This window comes from Callorhinus ursinus, unplaced genomic scaffold (genome assembly GCF_003265705.2).
Source record: "Callorhinus ursinus isolate GAN/ISIS: 27379988/994484 unplaced genomic scaffold, GSC_fseal_2.0 scaffold7, whole genome shotgun sequence".
NCBI lineage: Eukaryota > Metazoa > Chordata > Mammalia > Carnivora > Otariidae > Callorhinus > Callorhinus ursinus.
In genome coordinates, this window is record NW_027397069.1 from 6,536,846 (window position 1) to 6,560,847 (window position 24,002).

General features: G+C 40.9%; 1 long non-coding RNA gene across 2 annotated transcripts; it reads right to left on the reverse strand.

Moving 5' to 3' along the window:
- Nucleotides 1–416: 416 nt before the first annotated feature.
- LOC141373039 (uncharacterized) lies at nucleotides 417–23,787 on the reverse strand. 2 transcript variants are annotated; one of them, XR_012378670.1, is made up of 3 exons: nucleotides 23,528–23,787; nucleotides 9,045–9,208; nucleotides 417–825 (listed from the first exon to the last, which is right to left on the reverse strand). It is a non-coding gene; the product is annotated as an uncharacterized lncRNA (long non-coding RNA). The 2 variants fall into 2 exon arrangements; XR_012378669.1 differs by lacking the exons at nucleotides 417–825; nucleotides 9,045–9,208 and adding exons at nucleotides 9,337–9,425; nucleotides 22,919–22,994.
- Between the last annotated feature and the right edge of the window lie 215 nt (nucleotides 23,788–24,002).

Here is a 24,002-nt window from a genome sequence, read left to right on the forward strand (position 1 = left end):
GAGAGAGGGAACACAAGCAGAGGGAGCAGGAGAGGGAGAAGCAGGCTCCTTGCTGAGCAGGGAGCCCGGACACGGGGCTTGATCCCAGCACTCTGGGATCATGACCCAAAATGAAGGCAGACACTTAACGACTGAGCCACCCAGGTGCCCCTCCAAAGAAATTCTTTTAAAAATTCCTCTCCCTTATAGTGAAGAAATTGCAACCTTGGCCAAATTATCAAAATTAGTGTAACCAGGGGCGCCTGGGTGGCTGTCAGTTGAGTGTCTGACTCTTGATCTCAGCTCAGGTCTCGAGCTCATGCTCGTGAGCTCAAGCCCCGAGCTGGGCTCCATGCTGGGTGTGGAGCCTACTTAAAAAAAAAAAAATTAGTGTAGCCAATGAGAGACAGACAGATATGAGGCACCTCAAGGTGTGATACTCTGAGAAACATACATCATTTATATAGCATTTTGACTAGGGTCATAAGCTGAATCTTATCATGAGAAAACAGCAAACAAACTAAAAACAAGAACTGTTCCTTTAAAAACATTTTTTTCAGTGTTCTTCAAAACTACTATTGTTATAAAAGACAAAGAAAGGCCCCAGAACTGCTGCACATGAAAGACTCAAGAAAACAGCTGAATGCTGTCTGCACACTGCGTACAAACGTATGTACACTGCAACCTCTAGTGGAGGGAAGCCAATGCTGTGAAGGCTGCCACCCGCTGTTGGCACTTCCTGAAGTCAGCAACAGCGCTGTGCTCATGGGACACGATGATCTTTCTCTTAGGAAGTACACAATAAAGTCTCTAGAGACGAAGAGGCATAATGTATGCAGCTTATTCCTAAATAATTTAGAAAAAACAGAGGAAGAGGGATGAGAAATCTCTAACAAAAAAGCAATTTACCACAAAACGTTAACAATAAGTGAATCTGAAGAAAAGCCAAAAAGGTACTTTTTGTACCACTCTTGCAACTTTTCTGTGACTTTGAAATTATTTCCAAATAAAAAGCTTTTTATTTTAAAAATCTGCCCCCTAAGGGGCACCTGGCTGGCTAGGTTGGTGGAGCATGTGACTCTTGATCTCAAGGTTGTAAGTTTGAGCCCATGTTGGGTGCAAAGATTACTTAAAAATAAATAAATAGATAGATAAATAAATAAATATCTCTTTTTAAATCTCCAAGAACAGGGTGCCTGGGTGGCTCGGTTGGTTAAGCGACTGCCTTCGGCTCAGGTCATGATCCTGGAGTCCCAGGATCGAGTCCCACATCGGGCTCCTTGCTCAGCGGGGAGTCTGCTTCTCTCTCTGACCCTCTTCCCTCTTGTGCTCTCTATCTCTCATTCTCTCTCTCTCTCTCAAATAAATAAATAAAATCTTTAAAAAAAAAAAGATAAATCTCCAAGAACATGACTCATTTATACCCTTGCTAAAGGTAAAGGGACTGAGAGTAATATATCTGATTTTTTAACAAATTACTCTTCTTTTTAATTATTTTAGTATGAAAATAGCACACAAATGGACAAGTGTATATTATGAACACAGTTTGAAAAACAATAACATGAATACCTGTGTACCTAGGATGTAGCTTCTAAAACAGAACACTCTCAGTATCTTAGAAGCCCCTATTCCACATGATGCCTTTTCTCAACCACTCCCCCCATTATTCCAGCTTAGATAATCACCATCATGACTTTTATAATCCTTCGATCCTTTTCTGCATGTTGTTATCACATATGTATGTAGAACTTAACAATGTAGAATTTAAATGTGTCTCTTTTACATTTTAAACAAATAGAATGTGTTATGGTCTGAATGTTTGTGTCCCCTCAAATTCGTACATTGAAACCTAACCACCAAACTGATGGTATTAGGAGGTGAGCATAGGAGCCACCCTCATGAATGGGATTGGTGCTCATATAAAAGAGGCCCCACAGGAGCGCCTGGGTGGCTCAGATGGTTAAGCGTCTGCCTTCGGCTCAGGTCATGATCCCAGGGTCCTGGGATCGAGTCCCGCATCGGGCTCCCTGCTAGGCGGGGAGCCTGCTTCTCCCTCTTCCTCTGCCTCTCTCTCTCTGACTCTCGTGAATAAATAAATAAAACATTAAAATAAAATAAAATAAAATAAAAAATAAAAGAGGCTCCACAGAGCTCCCTGACCTCTTCTGCCATGTGAGGATACACGAAGTATGCAACCTGAAACAGGGCTTTTACCCAACCATAACAGCACCCTGATCTTGGACTTCCAACCTCCAGAACTGTGAGCAATACACTTCTGCTGTTTCTAAGCCACCCAGTCTATGGCATTCTGTTACAGTAGCCTGAATGCCCTGAGAATGATATAATGTTTACTTTTCTCTGACTTGCTTTTTTTTTGGTCAATACCACATTTTTTTTTTTAAAGATTTTATTTATCCACTCATGAGAGACAGAGGGAGAGAGAGAGAGAGAAGCAGAGGGAGAAGCAGGCTCCCAAGGAGCAGGGAGCCCGATGCGGGACTCAATCCCAGGACCCTGGCATCATGACCTGAGCCGAAGGCAGACGCTTAACCATCTGAGCCACCCAGGCGCCCTCAATACCACATTTCTTTAAAGATTGTATTTATTTATTTGAGAGAGAGAGAGAGAGAGAGCACGAGCTGGAAGAAGAGTGAGAGAGAATCTGAAGCTGACTCTGCGCTGAGCACAGAGCCCGACTCGAGGCTGGATCCCACGACCCCGAAACCATGACCTCAGCTGAAGCCAAGAGTCAGCCGCTCAACCAACTGAGCCACCCAGGTGCCCCTCAATACTACATTTTTGAGATTAATTCATACTAATGAATACAGCTAATGTTCATTAATTTTCATCGCTATAAAATAGGTGAGTGTACAACTATAGTACACTAATCTATTAATCCAGCTACTATCTGATGAACATTCGTGTTGCTCCTATGTTTTTAGGTGCTCCTATTTTCATTACTAAATAATGTTGCTCTCGGCATTTGTGCACTTGTATCTCCTTCTTTTGAAGATTTTATTTATTTATTTGGGAGAGAGAGAGAAAGCATGAGCAAGGCCCAGGTGGGGGGGGGCGCGGTGGCAAAGGGAGAGGGACAAGCAGACTCCCTGCTGAGCTCAGAGCCTGCCCAGGGGCTCAGTGCTGGGTGAGCAGAAGACGGACACTTAACCAACTGAACCACCCAGGTGCCCCTGTGTACTTATATCTTGAAAAACATATTCATAAGCTTTCTCTAGGATACATTCCTAGGAATGGAACTGCTGGTATGCACCAGTGTTCAGCTTTACAGGTGACTAGAACTGTCAGCTACCACTAGATAATGCTAAAATGTTTTCCAAAGTGATTGTAGCAATTTACATTTCCATCAGCTACGGATGAGAGAAATATTTGTTTCATAACCCTTGTCAGCATTTGGTATTATCCAACTTTAAAATTTTTCCATTCTGGTAAATATGAATGGAATCTTACTATGGTTTAATTTGCATTTCCCTCACTACCAATGAGCTTGATCTCTTTGCATATACTTATGGGATGTTTGTCTTTCTCTTCAGTGAAATGCCTGCTCATATATTTTGCTCTTTTTTCTATTGGGTTTTCTTTTTCATATTGATCTGTAAAACTTTTTTTATACATTCTGAATAATAATCATTTTTCGATTATATATGTTAGAATTATATTCTCCCAGTTTGTAGTTCATATTCTCACTCTTTTTGATGTCTTTTTTATTTTTATTTTAATTTTAATTTTTTTAAAGATTTTATTTATTTTTCAACAGAGAGAGAGAGAGAGAGACCGACAGCGAGAGAGGGAACACAAGCAGGGTGAGTGGGAGAGGGAGAAGCAGGCTTCCTGCTGAGCAGGGAGCCCGATGTGGGACTCAATCCCAGGACCCTGGGATCACGACCTGAGCTGAAGGGAGATGCTTAATGACTGAGCCATCCAGGCGCCCTGATGTCTTTTTTTAAGCAGAACTTTTTCTGATCTCATGGTTGCAAGTTCAAGCCCCACACTGAGTGTAGAGAGTACTTAAAAATAAAATCTTTGAAAAACAAAACAAAACAAGGGGCACCTGTGTGGCTCAGTCAGTTAAGTGCCAGCTCTTGATTTCAGCTCAGGTCATGTTCTCAGGGTCGTGAGATTAAGCCCCACATCTGGCTCAGTGCTCTGTGGAGAGTCTGCTTGGGATTTTCTCTCTCTCTCTTTCTCTCCCTCTCCCTCAGCCCCTCCCACTCCCTGTGCTTGTTCTCTCTCGAGTGCTCTCTCTCTCTTAAACAAATAAATAAATCTAAAAAAAAAACAGAACTTTTTCATTTTGATGTAATCCAATTGATTAATCTTTCATTTTTGGTTTGAATTGTTTGTGGTTGAGTCAGTTAAGTGTCTGCCTTCGGCTCCAGTCATATCAGGGTCTTGGGATCAAGCCCTGCATCGGGCTCCCTGCTCAGCTTCTCCCTCTCCCTCTGCTGTTCTTCCTGCTCAAGCTCTCTCTCTCTTTATCTCAAATAAATAAATAAAATCTTTTTTAAAAAAGTTTTATAGCTTTGCCTTCATATTTAAATCTTTAATTTACTCAGAATTAGTTTTTGTTTATGGTTTGAGGTAGGGACCAGACTTTTTCTTTTTTCTTTTTTTTTTTTTTTTAGGTTTTATTTATTTATTTGAGAGAGAGAGAGAATGAGGAGGGGGAAGGACAGAGGGAGAAGCAGACTCCCCACTGAGCAGGGAGTCTGACACAGGGCTCAGTGCCAGGACCCTGAGATCATGACCTGAGCTGAAGCAGCCGATTAACCGACTGAGCCACCCAGGTGCCCCTGACTTTGTTTTTCTTCTAATTGAACCGAACTTGGGCCATTTTTTCAATAACCATCTTTTCTTTCCTTTTTTTTTTTTTAAGATTTTATTTATTCATTTGACAGAGAGAGAGCACAAGCAAGGGGAGTAGCAGAGGGAGAGAGAGAAGCAAGCTCCCCACTGAGCTGGGAGCCCAACATGGGGCTCCATCCCAGGACCCTGGGATCATGGCCTGAGCTAAAGGCAGATGCTTAACTGACTGAGCCACCCAGGCACCCCAGTAACCATCTTTTCTACCCTCTGATTTCCGGTGTCCTTACTGTCCGAATATGGTCATACATGTGGGGGATCTGATTCTCTATTCTGTTATACTGGTCTGTTTCTCTATTCCTTTGTCAGTTCAATATGCTCAATTACTATACGTGTGAATTTTAAGATCTTGTAACAACCTTACTGTTTTTCATTAGAAGAGTCTTGATATTGTTAGAACTTTCTCCTTCATGTCAATTACAGATTCAGCATCTTAAATTCAAAGGAAAACTCTGTTGGGGACATTAGAATTCTAATGACTCTTTAGGCAGAATTAGCATTCTTACAATATTGAATCTTGCCTATTCACATAAAATAGCTTTACATTTATTTAGATCTCTTGAATAAACTCTTTTTGTTACATTTTTCTAAGGCCACTGCAAAAGTTTTTGTAGTGTAATAAATGAAATTTTTAAAGTTTTTTTAAAGTAATCTCTATACCCAACATGGGGCTCAAACTTACAACCCTGAGATCAAGAGTCACATGTTCCACTGACCGAGCCAGCCAGATGACCCTAATAAATGGAAATTTTAAAATTATATTTCTAACAGATTTTTCACGGTGTTTAAATGTAATTGAGTTTTTAATAGTGCTTGTGTATCCAAAGACCTTGCTAAATATTCTTATTTATCTTAATGGTTAATCTGTTGATTTAAACTTTTCTACATCAACAATCATATCAGCTGTAAAAATGTCAATTTTTTCTTTGCAAAAATTATACTTTCAATTTGAATAGAAATGATGGTTTGGGGCATCTCTGTATTGTTCCTGATATAAATAAATGTTATTAACATTTCACAATTAAGTACAGTTGACCCTTGAACAACAAGGGTTTGAACTGTGTGGGTCCATTTGTATGAGGACTTTTTTGATATAGTACCAGCACTTTATAGTTTATATTTTCTCTTCCTTATGATTTTCTTAATAACATTTTACTTTCTCTAGCTTATTCATTGTAAAGATACGGTATGTAATACATAAAACCTACAAAATATGTGTCAGTCAACTGATTATGTATTGGTAAGGCTTCAGGTCAATAGTAAGCTATTAGTAGTTAAGTTTTTGAGGAGTCAAAAGTTTTATGTAGATTTTCAACTGGGGCGTCAGCAGCCCTAATCCCCATATTGTTCAAGGGTCAATGGTATATTTGCCATGAATTTTTTGGAGGTGGACTTTATCAGCTTATGGGAGTTCATTTATGTTTCTAGCTTGGTTAGAGTGTTCTCATTTTATTTTTCTGCATTTATTAAGATGATCATATGGTTCTTAACCTTTAGTCTCATCTAGTAAATTATATATATATTAACTGCAATAAAAATCAATTTTCAAATGTTAAACTAACTTGCATTTCTGGGGTGAATCCAATTTGGTCATGATGTATTTCATCACTTTTACTCATCAATGGATTTAGTTTGCTTAGATTTACTTAGGATTTATGAAGGAGATAGGCCTATAATTTCTTGCACTATCCTTGTTAGCTTTGGTGTTGCTCTAAATTAATCTCTTTCATAAAGAATAATGAGAATTTCAAAGATAAAGGAAAGGTACTGACAATGACAACAGATAAGACCCCAGGTATTAGAATAATTACTGTGACCATCTTCCTATTCCCCCTTTCTTTCTTTAAGATTTTTTTTTAAGATTTTACTTTTTAGGGACGCCTGGGTGGCTTAATCGGTTAAGTGCCTGCCTTCGGCTCGAGTCATGATCCCAGCATCCTGAGATCGAGTCCTGCACTGGGCTCGCTGCGCAGCAGGGAGTCTGCTTCTCCCTCTGCCTGACAATCCCCCTGCTTGTCCTCACTCTTGCTTTCTCTCTCTCTTTCTCTGACAAATAAATAAATAAAATCTTAAAAAAAAATTTTACTTTTTAGGTTTTTTTATTTTTTTTATTTTTTTAAAGATTTTTATTTATTTATTTATTTATTTATTTGAGAGAGAGAGAATGAGAGATAGAGAGCACGAGAGGGAAGAGGGTCAGAGGGAGAAGCAGACTCCCTGCTGAGCAGGGAGCCCGATGTGGGACTCGATCCCGGGACTCCAGGATCATGACCTGAGCCGAAGGCAGTCGCTTAACCAACTGAGCCACCCAGGCGCCCTAGGTTTTTTTAATAAAGATTTTATTTTTTCTTTAAGTAATCTCTACACCCAACATGGGGCTCAAACCCACAACCCGAAGACCAAGAGTTGCAAGCTCCATAGACTGAGCCAGCCAGGCATCCCTTTAAGATTTTATTTTTAAGTAATCTCTACACCCAATGTGGAGCTTGAACTCACAACCCTGAGATCAGGAGTCACATGCTCTACCAACTGAGCTGACCAGACACCCCAAGATTTTTTTTAAGTAATCTCTATACCCAATGTGGGGCTCAAACTCACAACCCCAAGATCAAGAGTCACATGCTCTCCCGACTGAGCCAACCAGGCATCCCCTATCCCCCCTTTCTTATTCCCTCTTTCCACTAATAGAGAATGATATAAAAGAATAATGACATATACTATGTCATCATTTCTTCAATTTTGCATATTTTACAGAAATTGAGCAAATACAGGAAAAAATGTAAAGAATAATCAATGGATTTAGATTCTTATGTTTTAATTCCTATTTTCTAATCAAACTGCTCAACTAAAACACTTGCCTACTCTAAGAAGTAAAAATTAGGGGTGCCTGGGTGGCTTAATCGGTTAAACGTCTGCCTTCAGCTCAGGTCATGATCTCAGGGTCCTGGGATTGAGCCCCATGGCGGGCTCTCTGCTCAGCGGGGAGCCTGCTTCTCCCTCTCCCTCTGCCTCTGCCGGCCATTCTGCCTGCTTGTGCTCTCTCTCTCTCTCTCTTTCTCTCTCTGGTAAATAAATAAATAAATAAATAAATAAATAAATAAATAAATAAACAAACAAACAAAATCCTTAAAAGACTCATTAAAAAAAAGAAGTAAAAATTATACTTAGGAAGTAAATCATGTTCTATAATTTTCCACTGAATTCCTTGGGATTATTTCTTAATACCATGTCAGGCTGACAGTTGCTATGTTATTCTAGTTGGAAAGTATGTTGTGAGGGGCGCCTGGGTGGCTCAGATGGTTAAGCGTCTGCCTTCGGCTCAGGTCATGATCCCAGCGTCCTGGGATCGAGTCCCGCATCGGGCTCCCTGCTCCTTGGGAGCCTGCTTCTCCCTCTGCCTCTCTCTTTCTCTCTCTCTTTCATGAATAAATAAAAATCTTTAAAAAAAAAAAAAGAATCTTTAAAAAAAAAAAGAAAGTATGTTGTGAAATAGCATGAAAAATAATTTTAAGAAATACTGATAGGGAAAAAATTAAAATAAAACCACAGACCTAGAGATCTTGCTGCTTCCTCCAAAAATGTAACTATAGCTGCTGGATGCATTCACATGCTCACTCCATGGCACAGGAGAGAAAAGTCAGACTTGGGTGACTCCCTATTTGTTAAGTGCAAACAAAACTGTTGACTCAGCCCTCAACAGGGAAAGGCAATGTCTTTGTCCCCGGACAAGTTCAAAACCTAAGACAAGCAAATGCCTTACAAGCTCTCCAACAACAACCTGAATGAAAATAAGGCACTTATGTTCTAACCTTTTAAGTACAGGAACCCAAAATAGATGTATAAAAACTTTTCCTCTTACCACCTTATCTTGAAACTGTGGGACATTATATTCTGAGATTGCTATTTTACAAGTTATGGAAGTAATGCTAAATCTCTCAAAGTTAAAAATATACAGTGTAACTGTTTAGGCATTGGTTCTCATACTCGGGATCCTTCCACATGTCACATGGCTACATGATATTCCCAAGTCATGGATTGTGCCATTTGATCTCAGATGCAGCTTGAAGATATTTCAGGGCTCCAGAGCTAGGCAGTTCTCTGAATACACTAAGTATACATATGAAGCAGCTCAAATATACAAGTGCTTCCATCAACAATCACTTCAAAGGTCATTAATAACTTACAGGTGTGAGAGTGGAAATGCCCTCTGCACTCTCCTGCCCCTTCTTGAACTCTGGTTACTCTCTCTGGACCATTTTTGTAACAGTGAATTCTTAACTTGATATTTCTCTTTCTTCATTTTCTCTTCCCTGGTTCTGGGGCTTCTAAGATGACATTATAAAGTCTTCTAGGAAACACAAAAGCAGACAAAAATGCTTCAATGCGTTAATTCTGGTGTTTTGTTTTTTTCTTCTTCTTCTTCTTTTCTTCCTTATGTTAGTTTAGTAAGAGTAGAGAAAAGCGGGGCACCTGGCGGGCTCAGTTGGTGGAGCATGTGACTCTTGGTCTTGGGGTTGTGGGTTCCGGCCCCATGTTGGGTGTAGAGACTACTTAAAAATAAAATCCTTTTTTTTAAAGATTTATTTATTCATTTTGAGAGAGTGAGAATGAGAGAGAGAGAGAGAGAGCGCACATGAGAGGGGGGAGGGCCAGAGGGAGAAGCAGGTTCCTCACTGAGCAGGGAGCCCGATGCGGGACTCGATCCCAGGACTCCAGGATCATGACCTGAGCCGAAGGCAGTCGCTTAACCAACTGAGCCACCCAGGCGCCCTAAAAATAAAATCCTTAAAAAAAGTAGAGAAAAGCAATTCAAATCCTTCTTGAGAAGATACCTATAAAGGAAAAGGAAAGACAGAACAGGTGGGCAGTAAAAATCTACCTGGTTTGAAACATGGTAAAATTGTGATGGATTCTAACATCTACTTGGTTTCTACCACTGCTGAAGATAGGCTCTAAGACTTTACTAGTGTCTCTGAAATGAACTGTGTGTGAGAAAGAAGCTTAATTCTACATCTAGAATTTCTCAACAGAACTACTGACATTCTGGTCTGAATAATTCTTTGCTAGGGGGGCTTTCCTGTGCATTGCAGGACACACAAAGCATCTTTGGCCTCTACCCACTAGATGCCAGTATGCACCCCCTCTCAGTTGTGACAACCAAAAATGTCTTCAGACATTGCCAAATGTTCCCCGAGGGGCAAAATCACCCCCAGTTGAGAACCACTGTTCTAAATGGAAGTGTCTTTTGATCTTGAGCCTATGAATATGAATCAACCCTACATGATAGCAGGCCAAATAAGACAATTAAATATGTGTTTATTCATTGAGTGAAGGGATATTTCCACTCCATAGTGAAGTATCACTCCATAGATTACTTTTAACTAGAAAGGAGAAAATGTACTTTTACCATAGGGAGAACTGACAATCACCACCTTAACCTAGTGACCGAATGTAGCAATGATAATAATGGAACAAAATGACATCATGAATTTCACCTGAGTCTAAGCAAACCTCTAGACTTGGGGTACCTGGGTGGCTATGTCAATTAAGTGTCTGACTTCAGCTGGGGCCCTGATCTCAGGGTCCTGGGATCAAGCCCCACATGGAGCAGGGAGTCTGCTTGTTCTTCTCCCGCTGCCCCTCCCCTTGCTTCTGCTCCCTCTCCCCCCACCTCAAATACATAAAATCTTTTTTTATTTTTTTATTTTTTTTTAAAGATTTTATTTATTTATTTGGGAGAGAGAGAATGAGAGATAGAGAGCACGAGAGGGAAGAAGGTCAGAGGGAGAAGCAGACTCCCTGCTGAGCAGGGAGCCCGATGTGGGACTCGATCCCGGGACTCCAGGATCATGACCTGAGCCGAAGGCAGTCACTTAACCAACTGAGCCACCCAGGCGCCCTCAAATACATAAAATCTTAAAAAAAAAAAAAAAAAAAATCTAGGTTTATAGAAAAGAGAAGGGATAGAACAGGTTAAATGACACCATGAAGAAACAATCAAACACAGAATGTGAGACATACTATAAGAAAAAGTAGACTGGGGGTGCCTGGGTGGCTCAGCCGGTTAAGCGTCTGCCTTCGTGGCTCAGGTCTTGATCCCGGGGTCCTGGGATTGAGCCCCGCATCAGGCTCCCTGCTCAGTGGGGAGTCTGCTTCTCCCTCTCCCTAACCCCTCTGCTCATTGTTCTATCTCTGTCTCGCTCTCTCTCTCTCTGTCAAAGAAATAAATAAAATCTTAAAAAAACAAAAAACAAAAAAAAGGAAAAAAAACATTTACTACTAATGTTATAAAAAGAAAACAAAAAGTGAGGGACTTTTTTAGACCAAAAAAGATTAAAGAGATAACAATTTAGAAACTTTGTGTCATTTTTAACCTATAAAACACATTTGTTGAAACAACTGGAGAAATTGGAATATGAACTGGATATTAGATGGTATCTAAGTTGTGATATGGTAGTATATGGGAGAATGTTCTTTTTTTTTTTTAAAGTATACAATGTTTTCTTTCTTTTTTTTTTTTTAGAATTTATTTATTTATTAGAGAGAGAGAGAGAATGAGAGATAGAGAGCACGAGAGGGAAGAGGGTCAGAGGGAGAAGCAGACTCCCCACCGAGCAGGGAGCCCGATGCGGGACTCGATCCCGGGACTCCAGGATCACGACCCGAGCCGAAGGCAGTTGCTCAACCAACTGAGCCACCCAGGCGCCCGAGAATGTTCTTAATCTTAGCATGCTGGGGTGAAGTTTCATGAGGTCAAATCGCTCATGCAAATATGTTTGAAAAGTTTCAAAATGGGGCCTGGATGGCTCACTTGATAGACATGGGACTCTTGATCTCGAGGTCATGAGCTCGAGCCCCATGTTTGGTGTAGAGATTACTTTATCTATCTATCTATTTATTTATTTATTATTATTTTTTAAGATTTTATTATTTTTTTAAGATTTTATTTATTTAGGGGCACCTGGGTGGCTCAGTTGGTTAAGCGACTGCCTTCGGCTCGGGTCATGATCCTGGAGTCCCGGGATCGAGTCCCGCATCGGGCTCCCTGCTCAGCAGGGAGTCTGCTTCTCCCTCTGACCCTCTTCCCTCTCGTGCTCTCTATCTCTCATTCTCTCTCAAATAAATAAATAAAATCTTTTTTTAAGATTTTATTTATTTATTTGATGGAGAGAGATAGCGAGAGTAGGAACACAAGCAGGGGGAGTGGGAGAGGGAGAAGCAGGCTTCCCGCGGAGCAGGGAGCCCGATGTGGGGCTTGATCCCAGGGCCCTGGAACAGTGACCTGAGCCGAAGGCAGACCCTCGACGACCGAGCCACCCAGGCGCCCTAAAGATTTTATTTATTTATTTGACAGAGAGAGACACAGCGAGAGAGGGAACACAAGCAGGGGAAGCAGGAGAGGGAGAAGCAGGCTTCCCGCCGAGCAGGGAGCCTGATGCGGGGCTCCATCCCAGGACCTGGGATCATGACCGGAGCCGAAGGCAGACGCTCAACGACTGAGCCACCCAGGTGCCCCTAGAGATTACTTTATTATTTTTTTTAAAGATTTTATTTATTTGACAGAGAGAGAGAGAGAGAACAAGTAGGCAGAGAGGCAGACAGAGGGAGAGGGAGAAGCAGGCTCCCTGCTGAGCAGGGAGCCTGATGCGGGACTCGATTCCAGGACCCTGGGATCATGACCTGAGCCGAAGGCAGCCGCTTAACCGGCTGAGCCACCCAGGCGCCCTAGAGATTACTTTAAAAAAAGTTTCAAAATAAAAAATTAGGGAAAAACAAAAGATAAAGGTGTTTAATTGAAAGGATCACTACTATTTATATTGTCACCAATAATAAGTATTTACTGAGTTTATACTCAATGCACTATGATGGATTCAAAGCTATATAATCTCTGGCCATGAAGGGATAAACATTAATATTCTCTTGGAGTCTCCAGAAGGAATGCAACCCTCTAGACCCATCCAGAACTATAATAAATTTGTGTTGGGCAAGCCACTAAGTTTGTGGTAATGTGTTACAGCAGCAATAGGAAACATGAGTAAATCAAATGTAAGCTTTCTATATATTGCCAAATTTCCCTCCACAAAGTTTGTACCTTTTTGTACTTGGCCAGCAATGTGCCTATTTTCCCACCATGTCTCCAACAAAGTGTGTTATCAAACTTCTGAATTTTTGCCCATATTATAGGTGAGAAATTCTTTATCTCAGTATGGTTTTAATTCATGTGTGAGACTGAACATCTTCTCACAAAGATTTCTTTTTCTGAACTATCTGTTAAAATATTTTCTACATTTTTCTACTGGGTTGTTGCTCTGGTCTTGATTTATTTCTAAATGCTCTTTATATTTTAGGGATCTTATCCCTTTGTAATATGAATTGCAAATATTTTTCCCACTTAGTCATTGGTCTTTCACATTGCTTGTGGTATTTATTGCTATACATAAGTTTTTATTATTTGTATTTATTTTTAATTGATGTTTAAAGTTGTCTTTGTATATGTTTTGGGTTTTTTTTTAAAGATTTTATTTATTTATTTGAGAGAGAGAGAGAGAGCATGAGCAGAGGGAGGAGCAGAGGGAGATAATCTCTAGCAGACTCTGCACTGAGCATGGAGCATGACATGCAGCTCAATCCCATGACCCTGAGATTATGACCTGAGCAGAAACCAAGAGTTGACACTTAACTGGCTGCACCATCCAGGTGCCCCTATATGTTTTTCATAGTCAAAAGATTTTATCATGTCCTGTTTTAGTATATTAATTCAGTAAAATTTCTCCCTAATCTCAAGGCCCAAGAGTAGTTGACTTGCTTTCCTTTCTTATTTCTGCACTGATATGCAAATGTAGGAAAATTCAAATGTGAGAAATACACACAAGATGGCAAAAGAAAACTTCAAATAATCTAACAACTTTTAGCAATGCAATTACTGCTTTATTTAAATTCATTAAAATAAAAAGAACTAAAAATCCATAAATTTGGGACACTGGGTGGCTCAGTTGGTTAAGCATCTGCCTTTGGCTCAGGTCATGATCCCAGGGTCCTAGGACTGAGTCCTACATCAGGCTCCTTGTTCAGCAAGGAGCCTGCTTCGCCCCCTGCCTGCCACTCCCTCAGTGAGCACTCTCTCCCTCCCCCGACAAATAAATAAATAAAATCTTTAAAAAAAATTAAAATCCATAAATTTGCTAAGAGAATTATAAAGTTTTACTACGAGAGTACGTGGATCTTTTTTTTAAAGATTTATTTATTTGAGAGAGAGCACACAGGTGTGTACACACACACACACACACACACACACACACGAAGGAAGGGGGAGGGGCAGGAGAGGGGTAGAGAGAATCCCAAGCATGAGCGTGGAGCCCTGCGCAAGGCTCAATCCCATGACCCATGAGATGACCTGAGCAGAAACCACCAGTCAGACGCCAATAGATTAAGCCACCCAGGCACTCCTATAAGAGAATGTTTTTTACCCAAATGCATTCTTTTTTTTTTTTAAAGATTTATTTATTTGAGAGAACGAGAATGGGAGAGAGAGTACATGAGAGGGGAGAGGGTCAGAGGGAGAAGCAGGCTCCTCGCCGAGCAGGGAGCCCGATGCGGGACTCGATCCCGGGACTCCAGGATCATGACCTGAGCCGAAGGCAGTCACCCAACCAACTGAGCCACCCAGGCGCCCCCAAATGCATTCTTTTGAATTCTATTTTTTTAAAAGATTTTATTTATTTATTCATGAGAGACAGAGGGAGAGAGACAGAGAGGGAGAGAGAGAGAGAGAGAGAAGCAGAGGGAGAAGCAGGCTCCCAAGGAGCAGGGAGCCCGATGTGGGACTCGATCCCAGGACCCTGGGATCATGACCTGAGCCGAAGGCAGACGCTTAACCATCTGAGCCACCCAGGCGCCCCTGAATTCTATTTTTGAGAAACCCATTTGTGTATTTATAGGAAGACATTCTCCTAGCAGCATTATTTACAATAATGAATGATGGGGCGCCTGGGTGGCTCGGTTGGTTAAGCGACTGCCTTCGGCTCAGGTCATGATCCTGGAGTCCCAGGATCGAGTCCTGCATCGGCCTCCCTGCTCGGCAGAGAGTCTGCTTCTCCCTCTGACCTTCCCCCCTCTCATGCTCTCTCTCTCTCTCTCTCTCATTCTCTCTCTCAAATAAATAAATAAAATCTTAAAAAAAAAAGATTTAACAATAGTGAATGATGGAAGTGGCCAAGGTGTCCATCGATAGATGAATGGATAAAGAAGATGTGGTATACATATACAATGGAATATTATTCAGCCACAAAATAGAATGAAATCTTGCCATCTGCAATGACATGGTTGGAGCTAAAGAGCATAATGCTAAGTAAAATAAATCAGTCTGAGAGAGACAAATGCCATATGATTTCACTCATATGTGAAATTTAAGAAACAAAACAAATGAGCACAGGAAAAAAGAGAGAGAGAGACAAGTCAAGAAACAGACTCTTAACTACTGAGAACACACTGATGGTCACCAGAGGGGAGGTGGGTGGGGGAATGGATGAAATAGGTGATGGGGATTAAGGAGTGCACTTGTCCTGATGAGCACTGGACAATGTATGGACTTGGTGAATCACTATACTGTACACCTGAAACTAATATAACACTGTATGTTAACTATACTAGAATTAAAAGAAAAAAAGACATTCTTTCTCTTAATTAAAATGAACTAAGACGGGGCGCCTGGGTGGCTCAGTCAGTTAAGCGTCTGCCTTCGGCTCAGGTCATGATCCCAGAGTTCTCAGCAGGGAACCTGTTTCTCCCTCTCCCTCTGCCAACTCCCCCTCCTTGTGTGTGCTCTCTCTCTCAAATAAATAAATAAATAAAAGCTTAAAAAAATGGACCAAGACCACTTCGGGATCACAATAAGGAAACATTTAACAGGGGCACATGGCTGGCTCAGTCGGGAGAGCATGTGACTCTTGATCTTGGGAGGTGTAAGTTCCAGCCCCAAGCGATGGGTGTAGAGATTACTCAAAAATAAAATCTTTAAGGAAAAAAAAACATTTAACTTAGTTACTACTAATTAGGATAGAAATTTAAGCAACTCAAAAAATGGAAGTTGTATAACCTAGAAAATTTTCCTAAAATGGGTTATCACAAAAACTATTTTAAGTTAGTTTATAATTTAAACACTGATGGTAGTGGGAAAATATTGTGCTTATGGAATTTTTAAAAAATATTTTATTTATTTATTTGACAGAGAGAGAACAAGCGGGGCCAGAGGCAGAGGGAGAGGGACCAGCAGACTTCGGCTAAGTCGGGAGCCTGACTCGGAGCTCAATCCCAGGACCCCGAGATCATTACATGAGGTGAAGTCAGACACTTGACTGACTGAACCACCCAGGTGCCCCTGTGTTTACTTTTTATAATATGTTGCTTTTGAGTTTAACTTTTCCAAAAAATATTTATATATAAGTGTTGGGATTTTTAAAGTTTTTTAAAAAATGCTATTTGGTCATAAAGTGATATACCTATGTATGGGTATACCAACAAAAAGTCTCTTTTTGTTGTTCTTGGGGGTAAGCCTACATTAGACTTTGCACTGGGGCCTATTTTTACTACTTCGAGTCTACTGAGTATTGGCCACCGGGCACTGAGACCAGAAACAGAGGCCACGATCCAGATCACAATAAGCTGCAGGGAGCATCTCATCCACTCCAGTGACACCAACAGCCATCTTCCCCTTCTTCCACAATAACAGCTAGAGCCAGACATATGTCTGCTGAGCTAAGCTACATTTCCCAGCCTCCCTTGCAACTTGGTGACTCAGTTGCCAATAATGGAATGTGCCTGGAAATAATGTGTGCTGCTTCTGGTTATAAGCCTACAGATACTAGGCACACACTGTTCAGTCACTGTCTCTTCACCTTCCTTCACGTTGTCATGCTAAATGCTAAAAACTACAGCACCTTGCAAGCTACATGTTGAGGATAACAAAGCTGTGTAACTAGTCTGGATCTCCAGGATGGCTTCACCGAGCAAAGTCCATCTACCTACCCTGAACTATTATGTGAAAGAGAGTTAAATCACTATCTAATTGGCTGCTGTATTTGAGCATCTGTTTTTTGTTTGTTTGTTTGTTTGTTTTACAGAAACTTAACCAAATATGCCAAATATGTTTAAGAATAATTTATTAGGGGCGCCTGGGTGGCTCAGTTGTTAAGCATCTGCCTCTGGCTCAGGTCATGATCCCAAGGTCCTGGGATCAAGCCCCACATCGGGCTCCCTGCTTGGCGGGGAGTCTGCTTCTCCTCCCCCCCTGTGCTCTCTATCCCTATCTCTGTCTCTCCCTCAAGTAAATAAATAAAATCTCTAAAAAATTATTTTAAAAAAGAATAATTTATTAGATGGGGCACTTGGGTGGTGCAGATGGTTAAGCGTCTGACTCTTGGTTTCAGCTCCTGTCATGATCTCACAGTCGTGAGATCAAGCCCCAAATCGGGCTCTGTGCTCAGCGCAGAGTTGGCTTGAGATTCTCTCTTCCTTTCCCTCTGCCCCTCCCACTCATGCTCTCACTCTCTCTCTGAAATAAATAAAAATCTTAAAAAAAAAAAAGAATTTCTTAGATAACACACAAATAGTTATTTTAGGATGACTGCTCTATGTGTCTAGTATAAGAAATCCCTCTTGAGATCATAAAGGTATTCTGTATTTTCTTTCTAAAAATGTTTAAGTTTTGCTTTTGAAATTAAGGTTTTAATACTGGAATGTGGTTTGTATATAGATGGGGTAAAGATTTATTTTTTTTTTAAGATTTTATTTATTTGAGAGAGACAGACAGAGACAGTGAGAGAGAGCACAAGCTAGGAGGAGAGGGAGAAGCAGGCTCCCCACTGAGCAGGGAACCTGATGCGGGGCTCCATCCCAGGACCCTGGGACCATGACCTGAGCCGAAGGCAGACACTTAACCAACTGAGCCACCCAGGTGCCCCTGAGGTAAGGATTTATAGTTTTTATATGGAGTTAGCTTATTGTTTCAGCACTCTTTATTGAATATACCATCCCACTGATTCATAATATCACCTGTGTCACATACCAAATTACTATAAGTACATGACTGTCCTCTGTTCCATTGTTTATTAGCTTGTGCCAATGTCACAACAGTATAATTACTAAAATTTCACATCAGATCTTTATATTTGGCAGAACAAATCACTCATTTTTCAAAATCATCTTGGAAATTCTTGACATTTTCCTCTTCCATTTAAATTTTAACATCCACCTATCAAATTACACACACATACAGAAGTATTGGGACTTATGGTGCAACTGCAAGGAATGCATGGGTTACCACAGGGACAAATTACATCTTTATAAAATCAAGTCTTCCCACTCATGAGCATGTTATGTTTATACATTATGTATTTAAATAAATTCTTATAATTTTCTCCATAAAGATCTTCAACATCTTTTGTTAGATATATTCCAAGGTCCCTTATAGCTTTTTCACTATTTCATGTGGTATTTCTTTTCTTTTTTTTTTTTTTTTTAAAGTAATCTCTAGGGGCGCCATGGTGGAACAGTAGCTTAAATGTCTGACTCGTGGTTTTGGTTCAGGTCATGATCTCAGGGTTGTGAGTTCAAGTCCCATGTCAAGCTCTGTGCTGAGCAGAGTCACCTTCAGATTCTCTCTTCCTCTCCTTCTGCCCCTCCTGCTCTCTCTCTCTCTCATGAATGAATGAATCTTTTAAAAATAAAGAAACAAATCTCTATACCCAATGTGGGGCTCAAATTTACAATCTCAAGATCAAGAGTTGCATGCTTTACCAACTGAACCAGCCAGGTGCCCTGTCATATAGTATTTTTTTAACTGGATTTTCAACTTGTTTGTTGTTGGCACATAGGAATATTGTTGGTCTTCTGCATACTGATCCTGTAGCCTATAATTTTGCTGAATTCTCTTATTAATTTTAATGGTTTGGTTTTCTTAGATTTTCTACATAGGCAATAAGGATGACAAATAACAACTTAGGGGTGTCTGAGTGGCTCAGTCAGTTAAGCATGTGTCTTAAACTCAGGTCATAATCCCAGGGCCCTAGGAGCAAGCCCGGCGTTGGGCTCCCTGCTCAGCTAGAGCCCGCTTCTCCCTCTCCCTCTGCTGCCCCCCTGCTTGTGCTCGCAAGTGCACTCTCTGTCAAATTAATTAATTTTAAAATAATAATAAAAATAAATAAAAGCATTATGGGAAATAAACAAATAAATAAATAGATAGAAGCATCATGGGCCTGGTATGTTTTACTATGGAAAATTTAATTTTCTTATAAAGATTTTATTTATTTACTTGATAGAGAGAGAGAGAGGGAGAGAAAGCAGGAGCAGGAGCGGGGGCAGAGGGAGAAGCAGGCTCCCTGCTTAGCGGGGAGCCCAATGAGGGGCGGGATCCCAGGACCCTGGCATCCCGGACCCTGGCAACCTGAGCCAAAGGCAGCCACTTAACCGACTGTGGAAAATTTTAAAACAAATAATTCCATTTGTTTAATGGATGTATGTTCACCCAGGTTGTCAATTTCCTCTTAAAGCAATGCATCAAGTAAAGAATACGTTAGGCTGGAAATAACAGAAAAACTGACTCCGTTTAAAAAAAAAAAAGAGCTTACTTTTTTCCCTCACATAATAAGGCTAGATTAAGACTGTCCAGAGAAGACATAGCTCCTTAATGATGCTGTCAGGAAAGTAGGCTCTAACTTTCCATTCCACTACCTTTAGCTTACAGGTCTTCATCTCATGCTTGGTACACTTTGGACTCAGAATAGCTGCTTATATTTCCAGTTCTCAGTTTTTTTAGGTAAGAAAGAAACTGAAGCAGAAAGAGGTAACACCCATATCAGGAAATCAAAAGCTTTCATTCTCATTGTCCAAAACTGTGTCACATGGCTTATCTAGCCACAAAGGAATTTAGGGAAGTATTTGTATTTGGGCACATTACTCCAAACAAAATCAGAGCTAGGTTAATAAAGGAGAAAGAGGGCTGGATTTTGAATTGTCATTTGGCAGTATTTGCTGTACTCACTTTGGATAAGTTATATTATCCTAAGAAATTGTCCGTACTACCTAAGTTCCTAAATTCTCTTATCATTTTGAAAAAAATCTCTGCTATATCTATAGTTTGTCTCCTTTAAAAATTCCTAGCATCGTACATTTGTGCCTTTTAAAATTAATTTTTTAATTAATTTTTTAATTAATTTATTTTAGAGAGAGAGCACGAGAGAAGGGGCAGAGTGAGAGGGAGAGAGAATCCCAACAAGACCCCAGGCCAAGCGTGGAGCCCAACACAGAGCTTGATCCCAGGACCCCAAGATCACAGCCTGAGCTGAAACCAAGAGTTGGATGTACAACTGACTGTCCACCCAGGTGCCCCAATGTTTTTAAATTAATTAAAATGTTGGGCGCCTGGGTGGCTCAGTTGGTTGGGCGGCTGCCTTCGGCTCGGGTCATGATCCTGGAGTCCCGGGATCGAGTCCCACATCGGGCTCCCTGCTCGGCGGGGGGTCTGCTTCTCCCTCTGACCCTCTTCCCTCTCATGCTCTCTGTCTCTCATTCTCTCTCTCAAATAAAGAAATAAAATCTTTTAAAAAAAATTAATTAATTAAAATGTTGTCTATTTCACCGGGGCGCCTGGGCAGCGCAGTTGGCTCAGTGTCTGACTTCAGCTCAGGTAATGATCTCAGGGTCCTGGGATCAAGCCCTGCATCGGGCCCCTGCTGGGGGTGGGGGCCAGGTTTGTCTCTCTCCCTCTGCCCCTCACCCTGGCTCGAGCTCTCTCTCTCTCACAAATAAAATTTTAACCAAAAAAGTTTGTGTACTTCATTAATCTTTTCAGAGAATGAACTTTCATTTTCTTGAGCCTCCCAGTTGCTTCTTTGATTTCTAGTGCATTCATTTCTGTATTCATTATTATTACTTACTTCCCTCTTCATATCTGTGTTAGATTTTTTCTCTACCTTTTTTATGTTATTATAAATGGTGTTTTTAAAATTTCCTTTCCCATTTGCGTCTTTCTAGCATACAAGTGATTTTTTGTATTTTGACCTCGTATCTAGTTAATCTTGCTAAATGCACTTATTGCTTTTGATAGTTTGTAGATTCATTTAGATCTTCTATCAGCACAGCTGTGTCCTCTGCAAATAAATTTTATTCCTTCTTTACCAATCCTTATGCCTTTTCTTTCTTTTTTCTTGACTTATTGCAAGTGGCTACAAGGCTAGGCCCTCCAGTACAATGTTGAATAGAAATGGTGAGAGCTAACATCCTTATCTTATTCCCAATCTGAGGGGAAAAAGTATTCAGTTTTTTCCTTTGAGTATTATGTGAGCTGAGAGTTTTGTAGATGCTCTATCTGGCTTGAGGAAGATGCCTTCTGTTTTTAGTTTGCTAAGAGTTTCTATCATGAACTGCTATATCGGATTCTCTCAGTTTGGGTAAGTTGTGTTGACCGTCATGTTGTAAACACCCTGAACTAGTGATCATCATATTATTTTATATATGCAATAACTGTTCGATTTCCCACATGTCAATGAACAGCTTCTTTGTGCATCATTTCCTCTTGTAGCCCACTCTGTCCTTCTGGAATCAACAAACTCTTTCCTCCTGTACCTCCTAAAACTTCCTACAGTCATTATCAAAGGCAAGTGGTAATTTCCCACTTTTTCGGTCTGAAGACATATTTATTTAGCCCTCACTTTTAAATAACAGCTAGCTGGGTATGGCATTCTGGGTTACAGTTTTTTTCTCTCTGCTCCTTTCGAGATAGTAGTCCTTTGTCTTCAGACGTTTCTTGTTGATGTTGGGAAGTATACGGCAAGCCTAAATGTTGTTCCTTTTACAGTTTCTGATGTTATTTTATCCATCTTTGAACACTTTGAAGAATGTATGAACATTTCTTTTAAGGTACTCATTATGCTTTATATTATTTAGTCACTCCCCATACTCTAATATTATTTACTTTGTATTATTTAATCATTTTACATAACTGCCTTAACTCCACCATTAGAGAACAAGCTACCTGATACCGTAGTAAATAATGTACATCTTCTCCTATAAAGAGGCACAGTGTTCTCTTACGGAATGGGGAGTAGCACACAAAGAAAAAGATCAAAATGTCCTATCTGAGTTTAGCAACAGAGGCTTGGCTCAAAGAGTGCCTGGATATCAATTTGTTGACAATTGGCTAATGTTTAAGAACAAATAACAAATGAGTAAATTATCTATGCATTGACTATTCTGTTCACTATTTATTGTTTGGCTTTCAACAGATGGTTGGCATTCTTATTAGGGACTGTTTAAACATCAAAAAGGTATTTGTTAACCTCAGCAGTCTTCATCTGCCAACCTGGGAATTTACCAGCATATATACAGATCTGATTCTGAGTGAATTTATTGGGAAGGGGAGTAGCCCCAACTCTTCCCCAAGTATACAGTCTAAGCTGTTTCCATCTCTGAGGTTCACACATGTCCGAGCAATTCTGAAAGAATAGTAAGACAACCACCTGAAATCTATTTACACGAGAGACTGAGAAACCTCCGGGGAGTAAACTTATTATCTTAAGCAAAGAGAAGATTAGGTAGCTTGATCTTGAAACAAAGTCTTGGTGCTTAGAGGAGATGAGTAATTTTGAATGTTCCTGAGACTAGGCATTATTCCTTGCTCAGACCACCTTAGATTCAAAGTTAGGTTCTAAGGAGAGAGAGGACTGTAAATAACAAAAATGGCTCTTTATATTAAAACCATTGACAGAGTATTTTGGAACCCCCTGACAACAAATATCATGGACAATCAACAATGAACACTGCAGAGCTCTGGCATCTGCATTACCATTACATCCATCACCAGCTATATCCAGAAGCAGCAGCAACAATGTACGCAGAAGAGATGCCTGACATGCGTTTAGACATTTTAAAACGGCTAGAAATAGAATGCCCACAGAAATCTTCCCCAGAATGATGATCAATAGAAAAATGTCATCCAAGGAACTGAAGTATGGGGGTAACCCTAAAGTTCAATCTAATTTTAAAACAACATATGTCATTTTACCGCAAAGTAACACTCTGTACTTAGTCTTCCCAGAGGATCTCAAATTGTGTTAGGGCCACATCTTTTTTCAGCTTTTCTAGGGAAGAGAAAGAAGACAAAAACTTAAAATGATTTGCTAACCCAGATCTCAAATTAAAGCCCAGACCTCATCTCTCCTACTGTCTTTTTCTCCCCCCCCCCCAGAAGCAGCACTAACCTCCATTCTAACAAGGGGGTGCCAGGTGTGATAGCAATGTCACAGTAGCGGACACTTGGAGGGAGAGGGAGCTGAGAGGAAAAGACAGGAAGGTGACTCCCAAATACTGATTAGGTATTACCTCTCTATTTTACAGACTCTGCAGAGCACCTGAACGTCTTTCATGGACTGGACAAAGGCACCGCTAGATAGGGAAGCCTACAGACTCAAAGCGAGCGAGCTAAGAAAAGGGATGGGCTCCATGAGGTGCCACATAATCCCCCAGTAGTTTCCTTACTACAATTCCACAGCCAAAAATAACCCCATAGTGAAACGTAGCCATGCCAAGTACTTCAGGTATCACTTAAATTTCCTCCTCTTCTTTATGAATTTGTATTATTTATGAGACACTTGACACATGTTTAAACACTTACATAGCTCCTCAGTTTCAGGAAACATGGCTTGTTCAGCTGAGGAGAAAAAAGCATATAATGAGGGAGTTAACAAGGGCTGATATTTTTTTACAACATTCTTTAAAAACTGAAAAACCTCTTTAAACACCGGGAACAGCTTAAATAATTCACTCTAGGCCTGCGGGGCCCATGTGGACGTTTCCCTCTCGGTTCCCTTTCTGGCCACGGCCACGTTCTCCCGGGTTTCATCCGGGAAGGTGGGCCTGACGGGCTGCCACCTGCGGCCTAGAGGCCACACTGCCACCCGTCCTCCGCCTTGGGGGAAGAGGACGCGTGGCCCGAGGCGCGCGCGAGGCCCCAACGCCGGAAGCGGCCCGGGGCCCTTTGACCCCCGGGCGCGCAGGACGCCGGGAGCGGGCGGAAGTACTGCACCCAGGCCTGTCGCGGCCTGTCGCGGCCTGTCGCGGCCTATACCGGCCGGCCGGAAAGAAACAGC